This window comes from Quercus robur, chromosome 7 (genome assembly GCF_932294415.1).
Source record: "Quercus robur chromosome 7, dhQueRobu3.1, whole genome shotgun sequence".
In the NCBI taxonomy this organism is placed as follows: domain Eukaryota; kingdom Viridiplantae; phylum Streptophyta; class Magnoliopsida; order Fagales; family Fagaceae; genus Quercus; species Quercus robur.
The window spans coordinates 43,930,548-43,953,334 of NC_065540.1; the positions used below are offsets into that span (position 1 = coordinate 43,930,548).

General features: G+C 36.7%; 1 protein-coding gene and 1 long non-coding RNA gene across 4 annotated transcripts in view; both read left to right on the forward strand.

The window, feature by feature from the left end:
* The window catches only part of LOC126693566 (disease resistance protein RUN1-like), a 127,983-nt gene that overhangs the window by 56,123 nt on the left and 49,073 nt on the right, over nt 1-22,787 (forward strand). The window lies entirely within an intron of this gene.
* On the forward strand, nt 9,545-20,430 carry LOC126693575 (uncharacterized). The gene is made up of 4 exons (XR_007645429.1): nt 9,545-10,264; nt 14,521-14,653; nt 19,787-19,867; nt 20,111-20,430. It is a non-coding gene; the product is annotated as an uncharacterized LOC126693575 (long non-coding RNA).

Genomic DNA, 22,787 nt, shown 5'->3' on the forward strand with positions numbered 1-22,787 from the left:
AGCTAGCCAGAGATCTAACTCCTATTACTCATCTACAATTTGCAGATGATCTTTTTATTTTTGCTCAAGTTAATGAGGAAAATTTACAAAGGATAAAATATTGCTTGGATGTTTTTTCAAGCTAGTCGGGGCAAATGATAAACTTCTTTAAATCAGTTATAATTTATAGTAGAAATACTCCTCATTATCTGAAATCTCGGCTAGCAAATTCTATTGGAATTAATGCTTTAAATAAGAAGGAGAAATATCTTGGTATTTCAATAGCCTTTAGTAGAGACAAAAAAGCAGCAACTGAAGAGATTATTGAGAAGGTTAAGCAAAGGCTGCAAGGGTGGAAAATGAAAACACTCTCTCAAGTTGGTCGAGTGACACTCATCTCATATGTGGCTTCTTCCATTCCATCTACCAAGCTTCATCCTTAATCCTCCCAAATGAAGTTTGTTCAAAACTTGAATCCTTTAACTGAAGATTTTGGTGGGGTGCAATGGACGACAGTAAAAAAGGTTGTTGTCTAAAAAGATGGGATTCAATATGCACACCTAAAAATGTCGGAGGTCTTGGCATTAAAAAAACAGCAGACATAAATAAAGCTTTGGTGGCCAAAATGACTTGGAATGTGGTCAATAACAGCAATAAAATGTGGGTGATGGCTTTCAAGAAGAAATATGTTCGGAATAGAAAATTCATGAAAATGTCCATTTCGAAGGGTGTTTCTTGGTCACCTCAAAGTATCTTTGAGTGCAGGAAGGTTATTAGTAAGGGGTTGTGCCATAGAATTGGCAATGGCCTCAACACTTGGATCTTTGAAGACCCGTGGGTCCTTAATGAGCCAGGGTTCATCCCCCAAGCAAGATGCGGTATTTCTATTGATGTTCACCTGGTTGCAGATTTAATTGATCAAGATACCAAGCAATGGGATAAAGGTAAACTTTCAATCTTATTTGAACCTCCCACAGTAATTAAAATCCTAAACATTCATCTATCTCATCAAACCATGAATGACCAAGTATTCTGGTGTCTTACTCCTTCAAGCGAGTTTTCAATGAAATCCGCTTATAATGCTATTAAAGGGCTGCATTCTTCAAACCACCCTCACATGCTTAGTAAAGATTGGAAGGATTTATGGAAGCTTAAATTTAATGCCAGACTAAAAAACCTTTTGTGGAAAATGTGCTGCAACATTCAACCAACTTGTTCTGCTCTTAACAATCGATTTCCCATTTCTTCTTTAAATTGCTTTTTGTTTAATAATGCCTCTGAAACTATTGAGCATTTGTTTTTGCAATGTGATTGGGTTGTTCAGCTTTGGTTACTAGCCCCATGACCTTTATATGTGAGTAAGTAATCCTCTCTATCTATCTTGGATTAGATTAAGGTTATTTTAAATCCAAAATCCATGTTGGGGTTGAATGAAGAATCTGTCAAAGACTTCTAGCTTTATGCTACCATTCTCTGTGATCGTTTATGGATGGCTAGAAATAAAGCTAGAGTGGAGGGTTCCAAAAGTAATACAACAGATCTTTCCAGGCAAATTTTTAGTGTTTTCGTGGAGCATAAAGAAGCTTGGAAGGAGCAAAATGAGAGGTCACCCAAAGATGTGATTTGGTCGCCACCTCCAAGGAGCTAGATCAACCTAAATTTTGATGCTGCAATCTGTGAGGAGAAAACCACAGTTGCAGTTGTGGGAAGAGATACAACTGGCAACCTTCTGTTGGCATGGTTAGAGCAATTTGAGAGTGGCAATTCCCTACTAGGGGAAGCGAGAGTAGCTTGGTGTGCCATTAGATGTGCTATGGATGAAGGATTCTAAAATATAATCTTGGAGGGAGATGCCTGGAATGTCATTGAGCCATTAAAAAAGTCAGATGTAGCCCCACATTGGAGTATCAGATCTATTTTTGAAGATATTTTGTACTTTGTTAATTGTTTTCAAATGTTGAATTTTCTTTTGTTCATAGAAAGGGTAATTTATCTGCACATTTGTTCGCCTAGTGGACAGCTCTTGTATACTGGTCTGGGCTGGTTTCCATCTCCAATCTGCCTTCTCATGTATCTCAGGCCTTTGTTAGAGATAAGTCCAGGCCCGATCTTATTGTTTCTCACCTATTTTGGGTTGAGTTTTTTGAGCAATAAAGTATTTATTTAGCAAAAAGAAAAAAAATTAACTCCTTAAAAGCCTGAACATGATAATTGATAATTTGATATCCATTCACTTATTTCAAACTAGACTCTGGCTATTTTAAGATCAGCAAACATGTTTAAAAAAGCAAAGGAAAAGAAATATATTATGATAGAGATCAATTGTATAGTAAACAACAAAAAACAAAAGAACGCCCCTATCAAAGACCATCTCAATCATACTCCTCTCCTTTTCAATTCTCTTGCCTAAACAAGATGAGTCACTTTTAAAAGTCAAGCAAGTCTACCAATATATCCAGCATTCATTGTCCAAGGTCCTAAATATGCTTCCACAATGTGTCCATATTTTTTTTTCAATCCATTTTGTTAAAAGTGTGTCTTTTTAATAACAAATTGTATTTGTTTTCCATCATTCTACTTTTCATTCTCCCAACCAAACACACATGGTTGAAAATTAAAATCTTTTCTATCATTCCACTCTTTAATGCTCTCACTTCCATCTTCCCTACTAAAAAAAACATAAATATTGATTCACGGTTTTTGTTTTCTATAAATTCTATTTTGTTTTTCAAAAAAAAAAAAATTACTGGTTGGAGTTGCTAAGAGTTTTTTTTTTTTTTTTTTTTTTTGGTTGGATTTGGAACTATAAAATTTCACTTTTAGTGTAAGAGAGAAAAGTTAAAAGGTTAGACATTGTTCATTTGTTCTAATGCTGAAATTAAAAGTAAACTTTTTAAATTTAAAAAACAATTGCAGGATTTTTCTTACTTTACTTTAATAATTAATTTTTTAATAAATATACAAATAAACTCTTAAAAGAAAATTTCACTATTTGGAACTAGTGGTGTTACCTAGAACTAGAGTTTTTCAAACTCGATTACCTATTCTTTTCTTTTTTTTGCATTCAAATCGATTTTTATAAGTTTGAGTTATGGAAAAAAAAAATTTGCATAGGATTCAAGTTCCAAGTAGGATGTTCAAAGGAGACTAGAGAGTAAACTATGCAGTTGTGACTTAATGCTTTATCATATCCTTTGCTATAAGTGGGGACTCAAATCTCAAATGCATACTACATTATCAAACTAGTAACTGATCTATCCTATGATGGAGAATTATTGAAAGCTTGGTATTGCTGGATATCTTGTGGTGCTCTATTATTGTCAAAGCTTGGTGGATCTGTTGTTTCATTTCTCAATTGTGACATGTTGCTGCTGTGTTAAAAAGTTGTAATACCTAGATGATGTTAATGTATAAATTTTGTTCTAAATTGTGTTTTAGGAGTGGCCAGTTTTAGCTTGATTTGTTGAGATCATGGCACACTGTTGAGGGGTGTAAGCTGTCATAGCCTACTGTTTTGTTGTAGCGGGTCTATTATAAATTGTTTTTTGTAGAGGCCGGTCTTAGTTTTGCTATAGCTTGGTTGTTTTGCCTTGTATTTTGGTTGATTTCTTAGTCAATAAAAACCTCATTGATTCATCAATAAAACTGAAAAAGGAGGTGGTGATGCAAGACAAGGACGAGAAATTGAATGATAAAAAGAAGAAAAATATCACAAAAAGGCCAAGGAATAAGAGGTCATTTATACTGGTTATTGTTCTGTTTCCTTTTCTTTTATTTTTATGTAATTATAGTTGTCTTCCATAGAGAACATATCATGCATACTAATGTCCTAGCTTTATGCAATTCCATAGTTCAACCTTACCATGAAAACTTTCTAAGGTTTCCCACCACAACAATCAAACATAAATAAATAAGGCACAAATTATAAAATCAAACAATAAAAGTAAAAATTTCTACCAAAAAACAATAAAAGTAAATAAATATAAGCTTCGGCTACGAAATCATTGTTTATAATATTTGTAACTATGATTAGAACAAATAACCATATACCAAGAGTTATTTCAACATAAAAAATATTTTATTTATAGAATTATATTTACGCTTGTGATGGAATTCAATTATCCTAGTAACCACCTCAAAATTAAAAGGTATTCTAAAAAAATGAATTTTTTAAAGTTTACAGTATCACTTATTCTTATTATTTTTATTTTTATTATTATTGATGATGATGTAAAAAATTGCCAGTTGGGTCACTCGTCCAATCCAAAACTTTGGATGATCTTGAAGGACCTACAAGAAAAACAGAGTTGATCGAAGAGACCACTAGGTTGTGCTCGGTGAAGAAGCCTCCGATGCTTAAACCAAAAAACAATAAAAGTAAATAAATATAAGCTTCGGCTACAAAATCATTGTTTATAATATTTGTAACTATGATTAGAACAAATAACCATATACCAAGAGTTATTTCAACATAAAAAATATTTTATTTATAGAATTATATTTACGCTTGTGATGGAATTCAATTATCCTAGTAACCACCTCAAAATTAAAAGGTATTCTAAAAAAATGAATTTTTTAAAGTTTACAGTATCACTTATTCTTATTATTTTTATTTTTATTATTATTGATGATGATGTAAAAAATTGCCAGTTGGGTCACTCGTCCAATCCAAAACTTTGGATGATCTTGAAGGACCTACAAGAAAAACAGAGTTGATCGAAGAGACCACTAGGTTGTGCTCGGTGAAGAAGCCTCCGATGCTTAAACCAAAAAACAATAAAAGTAAATAAATATAAGCTTCGGCTACAAAATCATTGTTTATAATATTTGTAACTATGATTAGAACAAATAACCATATACCAAGAGTTATTTCAACATAAAAAATATTTTATTTATACAATTATATTTACACTTGTGATGGAATTCAATTATCCTAGTAACCACCTCAAAATTAAAAGGTATTCTAAAAAAATGAATTTTTTAAAGTTTACAGTATCACTTATTCTTATTATTATTATTTTTATTATTATTGATGATGATGTAAAAAATTGTCAGTTGGGTCACTCGTCCAATCCAAAACTTTGGACGATCTTGAAGGACTTGCAAGAAAAACAGAGTTGATCGAAGAGACCACTAGGTTGTGCTCGGTGAAGAAGCCTCCGATGCTTAAATTAGTATTAGCCTATATATTTTGTATATAGATAGTAGTTTTGTAGTACGTTTTGACGTACCTTCACAAATAAACAAATTGACCCTTTTATAGGTAGTTTGGGAAGTTGTTGTACTCATAAATATCTTCATGTACATAATTGCTGGTAATTATTTCTATGTGCATAATGGTCTCTATTTTAATGGGAGTTCAAGGTTGATGAGTAACGGTCGTCATTACTAAAAACTTTAGCTTGTTATGCTTCTCTGATTGGGTTGAACAATTAAAAACTAAAAAAGACCAATAAATTTTAAGATACACATCATACATCAACAAACTACAATATTGCATACTTCAGCAAAGAAACAAATCTCGGAGATCCTAATCGAGAGATGTTGGATCAGCATGACAAATTGACAATAAAGCATTTCCATATGAATAAACTCATATGATGGTTGCTGGTGCAATTTTAACAACTTTGTCATGATGTTTCTAGGAGAGGAGAAGAAAATAAAAACTGAGCTTTAAACACTCACCATGGAATATCATAGGAGGAGAGGTCACTAAAGCAATTATTAGTTTTTTTAGGAGGGGATACATGTTAAAAGAAATCAATCACTCCTTTATTGCTCTTATTCCTAAGGGCAACAATGTAGCTTCAGTAAATCAATTTAGGTCGATTAGCCTCTGTAATATGCTTTATAAAATCATCTCTAAACTCCTTGCAAATAGGCTCAAGTAAGTCCTTAACAAATTGATTTCTTCATGGCAGACAGCCTTCATTCCTAGTCGTAAAATCCAAGAAAACACCTTCTTGGCTCAAGAAATTCTTCATGCAATGAAGAAGAAAAAGGGTAAAACAGGTTGGATGGCTTTAAAAATAGATATGGAAAAGGCATATGACCGCCTAGAATGGGGCTTTATTGAGAAAGTCCTCCACTGTTTTGGGTTCCCTAATACTTGGATACAATGGGTTATGCTTGTTTCTACAACATCCTTCTCCATCCTTATAAATGGAAGTCCGTTTGGGTTCATTAGGCCTCAAAGTGGGGTGAGGCAGGGTGATCCTCTTTCTCCCTTCCTTTTTGTATTAGCAAGGGAGGTTTTGGCTCGATTGATTGAGAGGGAAGCCTTGTGTAATGGGATAAAGGGTTTTAAGCTAGCCAGAGATCTAACTCCTATTACTCATCTACAATTTGCAGATGATCTTTTTAGTTTTGCTCAAGTTAATGAGGAAAATTTACAAAGGATAAAATATTGCTTGGATGTTTTTTCAAGCTAGTCGGGGCAAATGATAAACTTCTTTAAATCAGTTATAATTTATAGTAGAAATACTCCTCATTATCTGAAATCTCGACTAGCAAATTCTATTGGAATTAATGCTTTAAATAAGAAGGAGAAATATCTTGGTATTCCAATAGCCCCTGGTAGAGACAAAAAAGCAGCAACTGAAGAGATTATTGAGAAGGTTAAGCAAAGGCTGCAAGGGTGGAAAATGAAAACACTCTCTCAAGTTGGTCGAGTGACACTCATTTCATATGTGGCTTCTTCCATTCCATCTACCAAGCTTCATCCCTAATCCTCCCAAATGAAGTTTGTTCAAAACTTGAATCCTTTAACCGAAGATTTTGGTGGGTACAATGGATGACAGTAAAAAAGGTTGTTGTCTCAAAAGCTGGGATTCAATATGCGCACTTAAAAATGTCGAAGGTCTTGGCATTAAAAAAACAACAGACATGAATAAAGCTTTGGTGGCCAAAATGACTTGGAATGTGGTCAATAACAGTGACAAAATGTGGGCGATGGCTTTCAAGAAGAAATATGTTCAGAATAGAAAATTCATGAAAATGTCCATTTCGAAGGGTGTTTCTTGGGCACCTCAAAGTATCTTTGAGTGCTGGAAGGTTATTAGTAAGGGGTTGTGCCATAGAATTGGCAATGGCCTCAACACTTGGATCTTTGAAGACCCGTGGGTCCCTAATGAGCCAAGGTTCATCCCCCAAGCAAGATGCGGTATTTCTATTGATGTTCACCTAGTTGTAGATCTAATTGATCAAGATACCAAGCAATGGGATAAAAGTAAACTTTCAATCTTATTTGAACCTCCCACAGTAATTAAAATCCTAAACATTCATCTATCTCATCAAACCATGAATGACCAAGAATTCTGGTGTCTTACTCCTTCAGGCAAGTTTTCAATGAAATCCGCTTATAATGCTATTAAAGGGCTGCATTCTTCAAACCACCCTCACATGCTAAGTAAAGATTGGAAGGATTTATGGAAGCTTAAATTTAATGCCAGACTCAAAAACCTTTTGTGGAAAATGTGCCGCAACATTCAACCAACCTGTTCTGCTCTTAACAATCGATTTCCCATTTCTTCTTTAAATTGCTTTTTGTTTAATAATGCCCCTGAAACTATTGAGCATTTGTTTTTTCTGTGTGATTGGGTTGTTTAGCTTTGGTTACTAGCCCCATGGCCTTTATATATGAGTAAGTTATCCTCTCTATCTATCTTGGATTGGATTAAGGTTATTTTAAATCCAAAATCCATGATGGGGTTGAATGAAGAATCTGTCAAAGACTTCCAACTTTATGCTACCATTCTCTGTGATCATTTATGGATGGCTAGAAATAAAGCTAGAGTGGAGGGTTCCAAAAGTAATCCAACTGATCTTTCCAGGCAAATTTTTAGTGTCTTCATGGAGCATAAAGAAGCTTGGAAGGAGCAAAATGAGAGGCCATCCAAAGATGTGGTTTGGTCTCCACCTCCAAGGAGCTGGATCAAGCTAAATTTTGATGCTGCAATCCGTGAGGAGAAAACCACAGTTGCAGTTGTGGGAAGAGATATAGTTGGCAACCTTCTATTGGCATGGTTAGAGGAATTTGAGAGTGGCAATTCCCTACTGGGGGAAACGATAGCAGCTTGGTGTGCCATTAGATGTGTTATGAATGAAGCATTCTAGAATATAATCTTGGAGGGAGATGCCTAGAATGTCATTGAGCCACTGAAAAAGTTAGATTAGCCCCGCATTGGAGTATCAGATCTATTTTTGAAGATATTTTGTACTTTGTTAATTGCTTTTAAAATGTTGAATTTTCTTTTGTTCATAGAAAGGGTAAGTTATTTGCACATTTGTTGGCCCAGAGGGTAGCTCTTGTAAACTGGTCTAGGCCGGTTTCCATCTCTAATCTGCCTTCACATATATCTTAGGCCTTTGTTAGAGATGGGTCCAGGCCCGATCTTATTGTTTCTCACCTGTTTTGGGTTGAGTTTTTTGAGGAATAAAGTATTTATTCAGCAAAAAAAAAAAAAAAAAAAACTCCTTAAAAGCCTAAACATGATAATTGATAATTTGATATCCATTCACTTCTTTCAAACTAGGCTCTGGCTATTTTAAGATCAGCGAACATATTTAAAAAAGAAAAGGAAAAGAAATATATTATGATGGAGATCAATTGCATAGTAAACAACAAAAAACAAAAGAACGCCCCTATCAAAGACCATCTCAATCATACTCCTCTCCTTTTCAATTCTCTTGCCTAAACAAGACGAGTCTCTTTTAAAAGTCAAGCAAGTCTACCAATATATCCAGCATTCATAGTCCAAGGTCCTAAATACGCTTCCACAATGTGTCCATAATTTTTTTCAATCCATTTTGTTAAAAGTGTGTCTTTTAATAACAAATTATATTTGTTTTCTATCATTCTACTTTTTATTCTCCCAACCAAACACACATGGTTGAAAACTAAAATATTTTCTATCATTCCACTCTTTTATGCTTTCACTTCGATCTTCCCTACTAAAAATAACATAAATATTGATTCATGGTTTTTTTTTCTTTTAAATTCTATTTTGTTTTTCAAAAAAAAAAAAATTTACTGGTTGGAGTTGCTAAGAGAGTTTTTTTTTGGTTGGATTTGGAACTATACAATTGCACTTTTAGTGTAAGAGAGAAAAGTTAAAAGGACTCATCATCTTTCCCAAGTTCTTCTTCTTCTTCTTCGTCTACTGGACGATGGAAGTGTGATGTTTTCCTCAGTTTCAGAGGCGAGGACACTCGCTACAAGTTTATGGGCCATCTATATGAAGCTTTGATACAGAAAGGCATTGTCACCTTTAAGGACGATGAAAAACTTGAGAGAGGAAAACCCATTTCAACAAGTGCCTTACTGTGGGAGTGATGAAAAGTTGATGGGAATTGCGTTGTGCTTTGGTTTTTTTTACAAAAGAGTTGTGTAATTACTCTAAGCTTACATGTTTGTTTAAAGTCAATGGATTTTCAAGGACATCTACAGTACGCTCTTCTTTTATGACAAAATATGGTAAATTTAAATTACCTCACCTTTGGCTGCTCTATGTGTCCTCTATCTATTTTAAGTGGAACGTATTGGGAGATAAACTTAGTCAAATTGATGTGATTGGATCCAGTAAACTTGATATTGAAATAAGTGGCAATAACTTGGTGGTGGTGAACAATGGGATTCATGCGGTATACAAGTAGCATGCTCGGTGAGGATCTGGGTGCAATTGATCATGATATTGATGATACAGCCTCCAAAGGTACCTGAAATAAGTGATTCCATGATGACGATGATGGGTGGGGCCTAGTGATGAAGACTACTCTTATGACGAACCACCTCCAATATAAGAGAAATTTTTGACCGCTTTGCCTGTAAGTCATCATCTTTCTTCTTTCTATTATACAATTTACAAATCTTGATGTTTTCTTTATTTTGGGGAGGGAATCCAATGAAATGAAAGTGTAGGTTTTGATTGTCAGGTTTATTTTTGGCATGACAACAAATTTAATTTGTCATAGGTATAAAATTATAAAGTTTTTCTTTTTGGAGTTCCCTTACTAGCATTTAAAAAATAAATATAAATCATAGCATTTAGTGTGCAGATGTACCGTAGCATATTACCTTTTGGCCCTCATATAGCCACTTTTTTTCCCTTTAAAATCAGGTTGGAATAATTTAATTTTTTCTTGCTGTCTTGTTGGGGCACTTTTATATGGCGGCGGTAAGAGGGATAGTTAGCAGAGCCATTTTGAAGAATTAGACAAGTAGGGTTCCTTCTCTCACATCCACCTGGGCTCTTTCTAAAGTGGTCAAGCTCAAGGACTCAAAATGGTCAGCTATTTAAACAGGGACGGAACCAGGATTCATACTGGGGGACAAAGCTTAAAACCAAAAAAAAAAATTATGAAAATAAAAACTAACATCTATTTCATATTCAACAAAATACTACATACAAAATAAGTATTTCTTAAACATTTCATATTATAAAACACATCAACAAAGTATAACATACAAAATAAGTGTTTCTTATTTTTTGCACGATTTTTGTTTAGTCCATTTTTTTTTTTTTTTTTTGTAGTTAAAGGGGCATGAATTTTATTTATTTATTTATTTTCTTGTAGGTCAATATCTAAATATTTTAGAGGAGGACAGACAAATATATATATATATATAAGGGCAAATCTTAATTTTTTTATACTAGGTTTTTTTTTTTTTTTTTTTTTTTTTTTTTTTTTTTTTTTTTATGATGTGGGTGGGGCAATGGCCCCCCTTTGCCCCAACGTAGATCCGTCCCTGTATTTAAATTAACTGTCAAATGGCTCTTATTATTGATTAAATCATGTTTTTATTTTGTCCTGCAAATGTAATTCTCTGTTGAACTTCTATTTCTATGCAAAATACTTATTGAAATTTCTCTTGAGGACTGTTGCATTTATATAATTGTTGTTTTGCCTTTTCTCCAACAGTCCCACATATATAATGTATGCTTTTTCTTTTCCCTTGCTGGCATTTGGGTCTATGATTCATATTTAAGAAATATCCAACAAAAACCTGGCTGGGTTCGGATGTTGATTTTGGACCATGATTTGCACAACTTATATGCAATTGAGGTTAGAAAAAGAAAAGTAATGAAAAAATGTTGAAGTTTGTAAAACTATTTTTTTTCACTGTTTGGTGATCAAAAAAGAGAAATGAATAATAAGTGGATAACTATTCAATGTTCCATGACAATGAGTCTTAGTAAAGTTTATAGCAGAATTTACTATTCATATGAGAGTTGAGAATATTACCCAAAAGATTGAATAAATTTTAAATGAATTTGTCCTATAATTTGTACAATATGTTGTTTTATTAGGCATGAACGCTTTTATCCAAAAACAAAACACACTTCACTTCAATTTTCATCTTATTATGGAAAGAAATATAAATAGGTTCTGTTTCTTTTTTATTTCTTATCACTTTTCTTCTATTATATATTAAAACATGGAAGTTGATTTTACCACTTCATTTTAATTAGTCTAACACATGTTAAATCAACATAAAAATCCGAGATAATTCATTTTCAGAACTCACCAATGACAGCTAAATTAATTACCCATTTACTACAAATGACTCAATTTAAGAAAGATTACATTGTTACGTCTAGTCTCGAACCTTAGTTTAACCTCTCTCTATATGGACTGCATAATGCCCTCCTCAGTTCTCATAATGGTACACAGCAGCACCTAAGGCCAACTTCCATACCACAGCCCTTAAGAGATTTTCCCTCCCACTGATTTTCTCCCCAAACAATGATGTCTTCCCACACATATTAAAGGAAATCAATTAAGCAGCACTCCATTAATTCTTTCCAAATTTCTAGTTAAAAGAACTCAAGAGTACAAGTGTGCATCCCAAGCTTTTCCTGCAGAGTACACATTTTTAGATCACCAGTGTAAGCCCAATGTAGCATTCTGTCCTGAGTGCTTAATTTGGTCCTTGTTACTAGCCAATAGAGGAATAAATATCTTGGAATAACTTGAAAGAAACACGTGATTTTCCACCATCCAACTGTTAAAAGCTTAACCCTGACCCACTCCCATGTTTCTGCACTTGAATAGGTACCACTCTATCTCTTTCGCCAATGTTTAGTGAACAAAGTTTACTCTGAATGGATACAAGGCCATTTGATCTTACTCACTTCCAAGACCAGTTTTTATCTTTCAAAACACTTGAAAGTTGAAACCCTTGCATTTGATCTGCTAGCAACATCATATATGACTCGAGTACCATACCTCTGAATTAGAACTCCATCTGGATGTCACCAATCATGCCATAGGAATCAGCTACAACCTCAACTTCAGTAATAGCCTGAAAATGCTTCTAAGATTTAGAATTTTCGTCTAGCCCTGAGAGCTATCTTGAGGGATGTTAACAAACCCGAAAGTCCGAAACTCGTGTTACAAAATATTTTAACACAAGCTACCCAAATTGACCCCGCCTTAGCAAACAGATTCCATATATGTCTAATTATGGCTGCTTTGTTCCATTTCTTACACCCCTTTCAAACCTAATCCACATTCTCTTTAGCATACAACATCCCACGATACTTAAGCCCCTAAAGCTCCTTCCTCTCCATAGGTAACTACTAAATTTCTGTTCAATAGGCTTGATACTCTTCTTTGGCAATATGAAGATGCTTGACCAGTAAAACCTAAAGGCCATAAAGAATTGATTGGATCAACTGGAGCCATTCTGCAAATGAAAGATTCCTTGCTGCCAGGATTCAATTCTGCCTGTTATCTCAAGAAGGGGCATACATTTTCTTACACAACAACTCCAAGAAATTGGAAGAACCCCGAGGTATATTACCAGCAGTGAGGCTTTTTTAAATTGTAAGAGCTCAAAATATTGGTTCTTCAGCCCATCTGGGACAGCAGCACAGAAAACCTCTTTCTTTTGAGAGTTACCAGCCAAATCAGACAGATTTGCAAACTCCTCCAATTACTATGAAAAAACTACTGCAAACTAGGTGCTTCTTAATAGTTGCTTCTGGATTTCCTGACACAAAATTCAGTAAAGTTAAAAATAAGAACCAAAACAGCACATTGATCTTGACACAAAATTTAGAAGTCATACACACACAAAGGGAAAACTGTCAAAAAGGGAAAAATTATCTGACTCAGCTCAGATAGAGGATATAATAGAGCAAATTATTTGCTTTATTCTTCGTGTGGTCCAACTTCCAAAACAAGGATAATAAATGCTTATACATGATAACAATAAGTAATTTCTTGAAGCAGGAAATCTGCAACATTGAACATGTTAATATATATTACTGATATGATTATGAAGTCTGACACAATGGAACTTGCAGTTGAATTCAAATTTTAGTGACAAACGTGGATATCTTGTTCAGATCACTTATAAAGCCATGAGAGAAATACCATACACTAACAACTCATGAGAAATTAAAGTAACTGTCAGCAGCACATGTTTTAAAATGTTTCTTTCAGACTGTTATTCAAATCTACACCCCTTTCATTGGAACACAATGTCAGTTCTTCTTCCTTCGTTTCATTTACCATTTTTCTCCCCCTCTTCCTGGGGAAGACTTAACATGGGACAGTTTCTTTTTTCTCGCTTTTCAGCCCCAGTTTGCCTTAAATATCTTTAGTTAGGTCAGTTGTGCTGGCTGTTGTATTCTACAGGGGAATGCATGATTAAATGTGCCTTAAAACCAAATAAGTAATATTTCTTCTAATGAGAAAATTCCCCCCAAAAAAAAAAATAATAATCATGCCAAACGGTCACCTCAATTTTTACCTGTAAGATAATCTTTTTATTGTGCTTGACAAACGAAAGCAGTATCGAATGCTTACTACATTGCCAGTCATAAAAAATGAGTGTACCTTTGAACATACTCAGCTGCTACATGTATAGGTATGCATGTATATACAAGAGGCGAATAAGTTGAAGCTGCCTTCCTCTAGCAGCATCATGCTTCCTTAATTGAGCTAGCTGCCTTTAAAACAAAAAAGAAACCTCTTAAAGAGCTTGCCCTACTGAAGTACTAAAGGTGTACCCTGCGGGTTGGTTCTTTGGTTTCCTTTAGAATAAAAGTAGCTATTCAGCCCTATAGAGTGTCATAAGATACAACGCACAAAACTGTTTCCTGTCTATAAAATCCAAGTTAAACTCAGGATCTCTAAACTAATTTATCAGGAGCCACCCAACATTAAAATTTAATTTCTTAGAAATATAAAGACAATTGTTTAAATTCACAGGAGCCTTAAGTTTCAAGAATAAAAGAATCCTACCAACAGAATAAGATGCATATTTGGAACACCTATATCAAATCAAAAAATCATCAAACATCTATTTGTCACACACTTAACTCTTAAGCTCCTATAACTAACCATGATACGATCTGTCTTAATATTGGCTTCAAAAATCATAAGTAGTACAAGGGAGGGAGCTCTATAATTTCTTGTGGATGCCTTATGTGGTTGTACTCTAAATTGTTGGATTTTCTTTTATTAATAGAAGTTAATTCCATTTGAAAAGGAATATGAATACCAGTAAATTCCATATTTACTATGACAGAGTGCAGCAGCAAAAACAACATGCTCTATGAGGATCTGGGTGTAATCCATCATGATATTGACAATTTAGCTGCAGAAGGTAGCAGAAATAAGCGAAGTCATTATGAGGATGATGGGGCTAGACCTAGTGGAGAATGTTAGTGTATAGTTTAGACTAGGTTAGCCCATTGGGCTTAGCCCAGTATACTGTACTTGTAGTTTACTCTTTTTACTTGTATTGCACACATATCTAGCCTATATAAGGCTCTCTATTGTACATTGTTCTACACACATCAATATACAGACTATTCAGTTTATAATCTTAACATGGTATCAGAGCCATTCCTCTGACTTTCTGGTTCCTGTGGACGTCTCCGGCGTTCTTCCGCTGCCCTCGCCTTCATCCAGTAGCCACTGTCAGAAGCGAGTCACCGCCATCACGCCCACAGTCCCAACAACTCTCGGATCTTATTGTTCTGCTCATCCAACTGTCAAAGCAAAGGCATTGAGTGACAGAACAGACAATCCCGAGCAAAACCCAACAAAGAACGGCCAGAAACAACCTCACACGCGCCGCCTGAAGTTTCTGCCTCACGAACACGCGCTCCACGCGCCTCCACGCGCCGCCACGCGCTGCCACTCTCACTCACGCGCCCCACGCGCCGGAACAGACGCCCTCCCACGCGCTCCACGCGCTGACACGCGCCCCACGCGCCAGCTTCGTTTCTGGAACTGCCACGTCAGCCCTAGCGTGACGTCACACCGCCCACGTCAGCACACGTCATCAGTTGACTTGACCAGGCCGCCCGTTGACTTTAACCTTTGACTTTGACCGTTGACTTTGACCGTTGACCAAGTCAAAATTTTTCAACAGGACCTGTCTTGCTTAGTTTTTCGCGTAGATTCTGATTTTGGGCTCCGTTTCTGCATTTGAGGTATCTAAATCTCACTTTTTGGTCATTTTCTTCATTATGGCTCAACAAAGTGAACGAGATATCATACGTCCTATCACCATCATGTTGGATGGTCCTACTAGCTATCATGCATGGTCTCAGAATATGACCGTCTTTCTCAAGGGTCGTAAACTGTGGAGATATGTGACTGGTTCAATTCCTAAGCCAGTACCAGACCCTAAGTCCAAAGCCACAGCTGCTGAAGAGTCTTCCAAGACTGCTGTTACAATAGATGATTATGAAGAACGTCTAGAGGAATGGGAGAGTATTCAGAGTAAGATCTTATCTTGGTTTATCAATACCTCTATTCCCTCCATTCATAATCTTCTTCCTCGTCTTGAAACTGCTGAGGCTGCTTGGAAATTTTTGGCCGATCGTTATAACTGCACTAATGATTCAAGCTTGGAGTTTCACATTGAATCAAAGCTTTATCAAATGCGCCAAGAGACAGGTCAGTCTATTTCTGATTTTTATTCTCAGACTTCTACTATGTGGGAACAACTCTCTGCTGCAGATCCTCCACTGGTGTGTTCTAAGGACATTGAGCTCTTTGTCAAATACCGGGATCGCCGTAGATTTATGCACTTCATGATGGGTTTACGTGAGGATTTTGAGCCTACTAGGGCTTCTCTACTTAGCCGGTCTCCTACTCCTTCTCTTGATGCTGCAGTAAAGGAGCTCATTTCTGAGGAGAATCGTCGGCCTACTTATCACATGACATCATCTGATCATGTATTGGCTACACCCTCACCACAGCCTCCCATTGTTGCATTCACTGCTCCTCCGCGAATAAACTCTGGGCGTCCCACCTCTCAGTCTTCCAAAGGTATTCACTGCAAGTTTTGCCGTGCCAAAGGCCATGACATCTCTGTTTGTCGTAAGCTACATAAATTTGTGCAAGAGCAGAATAAAGCTTCTCTTCCTCAGGCAGCTGCTGTATGTCCTTCAGATCCATCGGTTCCTACAGGTCCATCTTTGGCTTCCTCACTTACTACGGCTGATATTGAGGCAGTTGTTCAACAGGTTTTATCCCGCACTTCCACTGCCCTCTCTGTCACCTCAGGTAAACAACCTTGGTTTTTTGATACTGCATGTTGTAACCATATGACTCCTGATGAATCCCAATTTTCTGATAAGGCACCCTTAGAACATCCAATCACCATTTACACTGCTGATGGAACTCCTATGCCTGTTAGTCATAAAGGAACAATCTCTTCTCCTTGTTTATCCCTTAGTGACACTTTTCATATTCCAAAGTTATCCCTCAATTTGCTTTCTGTTGGTCAACTTTGCGAATTAGGCGTAGATCTTCTATTTACTAATCATGGTGTGGATGTGCAGGATCCCCGGACGGGTCAAGTGCTTGGGACAGGCCGTAAGGTTGGTCGCATGTTTGAGGTTCATGACTTGAAGATTCCTTCACAAGTTGTTTCTGCAGCTGCTACCACTGCCACCTCCTCACCTGATCTATGGCATGCTCGTCTTGGTCATCCATCCTTATCTCGTCTTCAATTATTAGCTTCTCAAGGTCATTTAGGTTCAGTTCAGTTTCAAAAATTTGATTGTACTTCCTGTCATTTTGGCAAACAAACCAAATTGCCCTTTAATAAAAGTGACTCCTTTTCTTCTGCCCCTTTTGATCTTATACATTCTGATATTTGGGGTCCTGCACCTGTTCCCACTGAGGGGGGATCTAAATATTTTGTCATATTTGTGGATGATTTTTCTCGGTATACTTGGATTTATCTGCTTCACCATAGGTCTGAACTTGTGTCTATTTACCAAACATTTCATAAAATGATTGAAACACAGTTCAATCGCACCATTAAAGTCTTTCGATCAGATAATGCTCAAGAATATAATGATAAATCTTTCCTATCCTTTTTAGACAGACATGGTACTCTTCCTCAGCGGTCTTGTCCTTACACCTCTCAACAAAATGGTCGTGTAGAACGAAAACATCGTCACATTCTTGATGTTGTCCGCACCCTTCTCATTTCTGCCTCTCTTCCTGAGCGCTTTTGGGGTGAGGCTGCACTCACTGCTGTGCACACCATTAATCGTATTCCTTCACCAACTACACACAACAAATCACCATTTGAGCTTCTCTATGGTCAAACTCCTGACTACTCCTCTCTTCGGGTTTTTGGTTGTGCTTGTTTTGTCTCTCTTCCTGCTCATGAACGAACAAAGCTCCAACCTCGTACTCGTCTCTGTTGTTTCCTTGGTTATGGTGTGTCTCAAAAAGGGTTTCGCTGCTATGATCCCATTTCTCATCGCTTTCGTGTCTCCCGTCATGTTGAGTTTTGGGAACATCGTCCTTTCACGAGTCTTCAGCAGTTTCCTACATCTTCTTCCTTAGAGTCTCCCATTTTTACTGATCTTTTCCTCCCTCTCTATCCTGAACTTGTGGAGGATTCTTCAGCATCGACTGCCTCTCCAGACGACTCATCTCCGGTTCTGTCTCCGACATATGACCCGCCTGTCTTGGATCCTGTGGCACCACCCTCTCCTGAGTCTCCTATTGGTCCTGAACTTCGTCGTTCCACTCGGGTAAGCATTCCTCCCCCTTATCTCACTGATTATCATTGCTCTTTTGCTCTTGCCACTCTCTATGAACCTCACACCTATCGTGAGGCTCATACTGACCCTCTTTGGCAGCAAGCTATGAATGAAGAACTAGATGCCCTTTATAAGAATCACACTTGGGATATGGTTGATTTGCCTCCTGGTCAGTCTGTAGTAGGTTGTAGGTGGGTTTACAAGATCAAGACCAAGGCTGATGGATCTATTGAACGATACAAAGCTCGCCTAGTTGCCAAGGGCTTTACTCAGGAGTATGGTATTGACTATGAGGAAATATTTGCTCCTGTTGCTCGTCTTACATCTGTTAGATGTCTCATTGCTGTGGCTGCTGTTCGCCGTTGGCCTCTTTATCAAATGGATGTGAAGAATACTTTCCTCAATGGAGACCTCCATGAAGAAGTGTACATGCAACCACCCCCTGGCTATCCACACTCAGGCAATCAAGTTTGCCGCCTTCGCTGTGCTCTTTATGGCCTCAAGCAGGCTCCTCGAGCTTGGTTTGAGAAGTTTAGCTCAGTTGTTGCTCAGCAGGGTTTCACTTCAAGTCCTCATGACACTGCTCTCTTTGTTCGACGATCCTCTGCTGGTATCACTCTTATTCTTCTTTATGTTGATGATATGATTATTACTGGAGATGATTCTGCAGGTATCCGCTCTCTTCAGAACTTCCTTAGTCAGCATTTTGAGATGAAAGATCTGGGCACTCTCAGCTATTTTCTTGGGCTTGAGGTTACCTCATCCTCTGATGGATACTATCTTTCCCAGGCTAAATATGCTTCTGATCTTCTCTCCAAAGCCGGTGTCACTGATAACAAGACTGTTTCCACTCCTTTGGAATACAATGCAAAACTCACACCCTTGGACGGTGAACCTATATCCGATGCTACTCGCTATCGTCAGTTGGTTGGCAGTTTGATCTATCTCACTGTTACTCGTCCGGATATTTCACATGCCGTGGGTATGGTTAGTAAGTTCATGGATGCACCTCGTTCTGTCCACTATGCTGCTGTTCTTCGGATTCTTCGATATGTCAAAGGCACACTTTATCATGGTCTGCATTACTCCTCTCGATCTTCTCTCGAGCTTCATGCTTATTCAGATGCTGACTGGGCAGGTGATCCGACTGATCGATGCTCTATCACAGGTTTTTGTTTCCTGTTAGGTACTTCTCTGGTCTCGTGGCGCAGCAAGAAGCAGGATGTGGTTTCCCGTTCCAGTACTGAGGCTGAGTATCGTGCCCTTGCCGACACCACTTGTGAGCTTGTTTGGCTTCGCTGGCTCTTGGCTGACATGGATGCTCCACAGCCCACTGCCACTCCTCTTTATTGTGACAATCGTAGTGCTATCTACATTGCTCATAATGATGTCTTTCATGAACGCACTAAGCATATTGAGATCGACTGCCACATCACTCGCCAGCATCTTAAGAAAGGAAATCTCAAGTTATTCTCCATCTCCTCTACTAACCAGCCTGCTGATATCTTTACCAAGACTCACCCGCCTGGTCGTCTTCGAGATCTTATATCCAAACTCCAGTTGGCTTCCTCCTTGCCACCTCGAGTTTGAGGGGGGATGTTAGTGTATAGTTTAGACTAGGTTAGCCCATTGGGCTTAGCCCAGTATACTGTACTTGTAGTTTACTCTTTTTACTTGTACTGCACACATATCTAGCCTATATAAGGCTCTCTATTGTACATTGTTCTACACACATCAATATACAGACTATTCAGTTTATAATCTTAACAGAGAAGACTATTTTAATGAGAGACCAAATCCAAAGACTTGGAGTATGTATGGCTGATTCTTTAGGGAGTTATTTGACTTCTTTTCCTGTAAGTCATCATCTTTCTTCTTCCTATTACAATATAATGACATGAAAGTGTGGGTTTTGATTGTCAGATTTAAGAAAAAAAATTCAAAAGTATTGTGCTAGTTGAGTAGTTGTACCTTAACATTATTACCATTTGGCACTCACATCCCAATCACCACAAACTCAAAAATTAAAATCATTCCGCATCACTCTATTTTTTACTAGTTTTTTCATCAGGTTTAAATTGTTCAAATTTTTCTTGAAGCCTATGGTGGCAGTAAGAGGGATAGTTACCAGAGGTCGTTGAAGAATTACCCAAGGAAGGTCTCTCCTCTCACACCCACCTGGGCCCTCGTTAAAGTGGTCAAGAAATAGCCTTGGAGGGTTCCTTTTTGCTGTATGTGTGTGGCTTTGTTCAATTGGTTTTATAGAGTTTAAGCACTGGCATCAGTTTATAGAAATTAAAGATTCTCTTGTCTCGTGCTATTTTGTAATCTCCTATTTTCTTAGTGAAATTTTCTGTTAGACATTGTCCGTGGATGTAGGCCCAAGGCAGAAGTGTTTCATGTGTGATGTCTTTTTCTATTTTGCATAACCTACTATTATTTTGTTACACAGAATATAAGCATTTCAAGCTTCCACCAACTCAACAGTTTGTGATTAGAGCAATGTCTGATAGAGTTGCACACTTGCACTGTTGTAATGTTTGAGTGCCTTGTTGGGCTTGTTTAGTGTAGTTGCAAATGTAGCTATTTGTACTTTGGTGGCAAACAGGGTTGTTTTAAGTATTGTTACTGGGTTGTTGGTTGTGTGTCATGCTTTGTTTAAAGTTTTATCTTCTAGTGTTTTGATCAATAAAAATTAATTATTCATTAAAAAATTTCTCTTGAGGTTTGTTGATTAATATAATTTTGTTGGGCTGTTGATCAATTTATGCTTCTCTGCTTGTGACAAAATGCAATAGAACCTTTAGTGATAAGTTACTTCTTTTTTTATCATCTTGAAGTTGTGACAGCAGCAGAAGAAATCAAGCTGCTTGATAGTATCAGTATCTCCAAGAGCAATGAGTAACTTGATCAGCCTAGGGCAACCCATGATTTTTGTAAAAGAAGCCATCTAAACCACCTTCCTAACAGGTTATGTTGGTGCATTTTACACATAGCCTCATCAATTCCTCCATTGTGCTCTTAGCATATTTCTGTTCCTCTTCCTCCTCTAGCCTCCTTTCTTCTTTCTCTAATGCCGTTCTAGCTAGAAACAGACTAAAATTTTGTCATCATTTGCTTGGAACTTATTATATGCATCAACTAGACCTTGGGGTAAATGATCTCTAATGCACCCTAAACAGAGAGAATTGCCTGCTGTAAGCTTCCAGTGCCATTCCCAATAATTCATTTTAAAATATTTAAGGACTTACTAGTTTTGAATTAGTTGGATTAGTCAAACTTGGTTGTATTTGTGATACTCCACTATTTTCCTTCCTTTTGAGTTTGAATAGAGTTAGAGACCCACCAAAAAGTCCATGCAAAAGCAAAATTATCAATTCCATTTTGTTCAAGTTATTTATCGGGATGAATCATCCCCCACCTCGACCTAAATTTCAGTCTGTTTCACTAACTTTTGGCTGATATAGTATTTTCTGCTGATACGTGAACAAAACATGAACTTTTTTCTTTGTCTTTTTTTATTTAAAACTTTTTTGTTGTTAAAATATGAAATTCGAATTTGATTGTTTGATTTGATGTCATTACTATGAGAAATTTGAACACAATGAGTAGGAAGTTGTCAAAGTCAAGTTAAACTAAGCTGGTTGAACAATTTAAGTTATTGACTCGATTCATCATAATTATTTTTTCTTGATTTGATAATTAAAATTTGGTCCTTTTAGGCTAAACTCTCATTCATCCTAAATTAATTGGGTTTTTCTTATGTAATGAGATATTATAAACCTCTTTGTTGTGTAATAATGATGTTAAGAATGTATATTATTTGATTATAAAAAACACTTGAATCTTTGAATGAGCATTATTCTGGACCTTATTTAATGTATGTTACGGAAGTTTCCACGAAATGACATGTTTTCTTTCAATTACCCCATTTTGTTAGGGTGTGTGTGGAAAAGAAGGGATTTTTTTGGCATTTGGCATATTTTTGCTAACATTTTTGGTATGTAGCTCAAAAGGCAAATATATTAGTTAAGTAGCATCTCAAGTCTTAGAGACTCAAGTTCAATGAAAAAACTCAAGTCTCTAAAAGTCAAGTTCCAAGTGGTGGCAAAGCTAATGTGGAAAAATTCCACGTGGAATTTGAGTCTTTCCTCAAAAGAAAACCAAGAAAAAAAAAAATCAAGAAACTGACATGACAATTTCTTCTTGTTCTTCTCTCTCTGAACCTCTCTTCTTCTCTCTAGCTATATCTATAGATCAAGCCCAAACTAGGCCTCCAAAGCTGAAGCTCACCATCGAGGTGGTTCTTTCTCACTTTGTCCCCATTCCCTATCTCTTTTGGTCAAAATGCTAGATCAAAACCCATGAACTTTCCCCCTCTCTTAGCAGATTCTGATCAGGATGAGGTGGTGGTGCGTTTGTTGGGTTTGGATTTACAGGTTCCAATCGGGATGAGGTGGCGGCGTGTTTGTTGGGTTTGGGTTTGCAGGTGAGACATTCACAGATTTGTTTTTTGTTGGGTTTGGTTTTGTTGGTGAGGAATTGAAATTTGGTCTTTAAGGAACTCTAGTTTTTAAGATTCAAGTTCCACGTGGATATTTTAATCCACATCAAATTGCCACCACTTAGGACTCTGAGTCTTGAAGTCGAGTTTCTTCATTGAACTTGAGTTTCTAAGACACAAGATGCTACTTAACTAATATGTTTGCTTTTTGAGCTACATAAAAAAAATGTTAGCAAAAATGTACCAAATGCCAAAAAAATCAAGAAAATAAC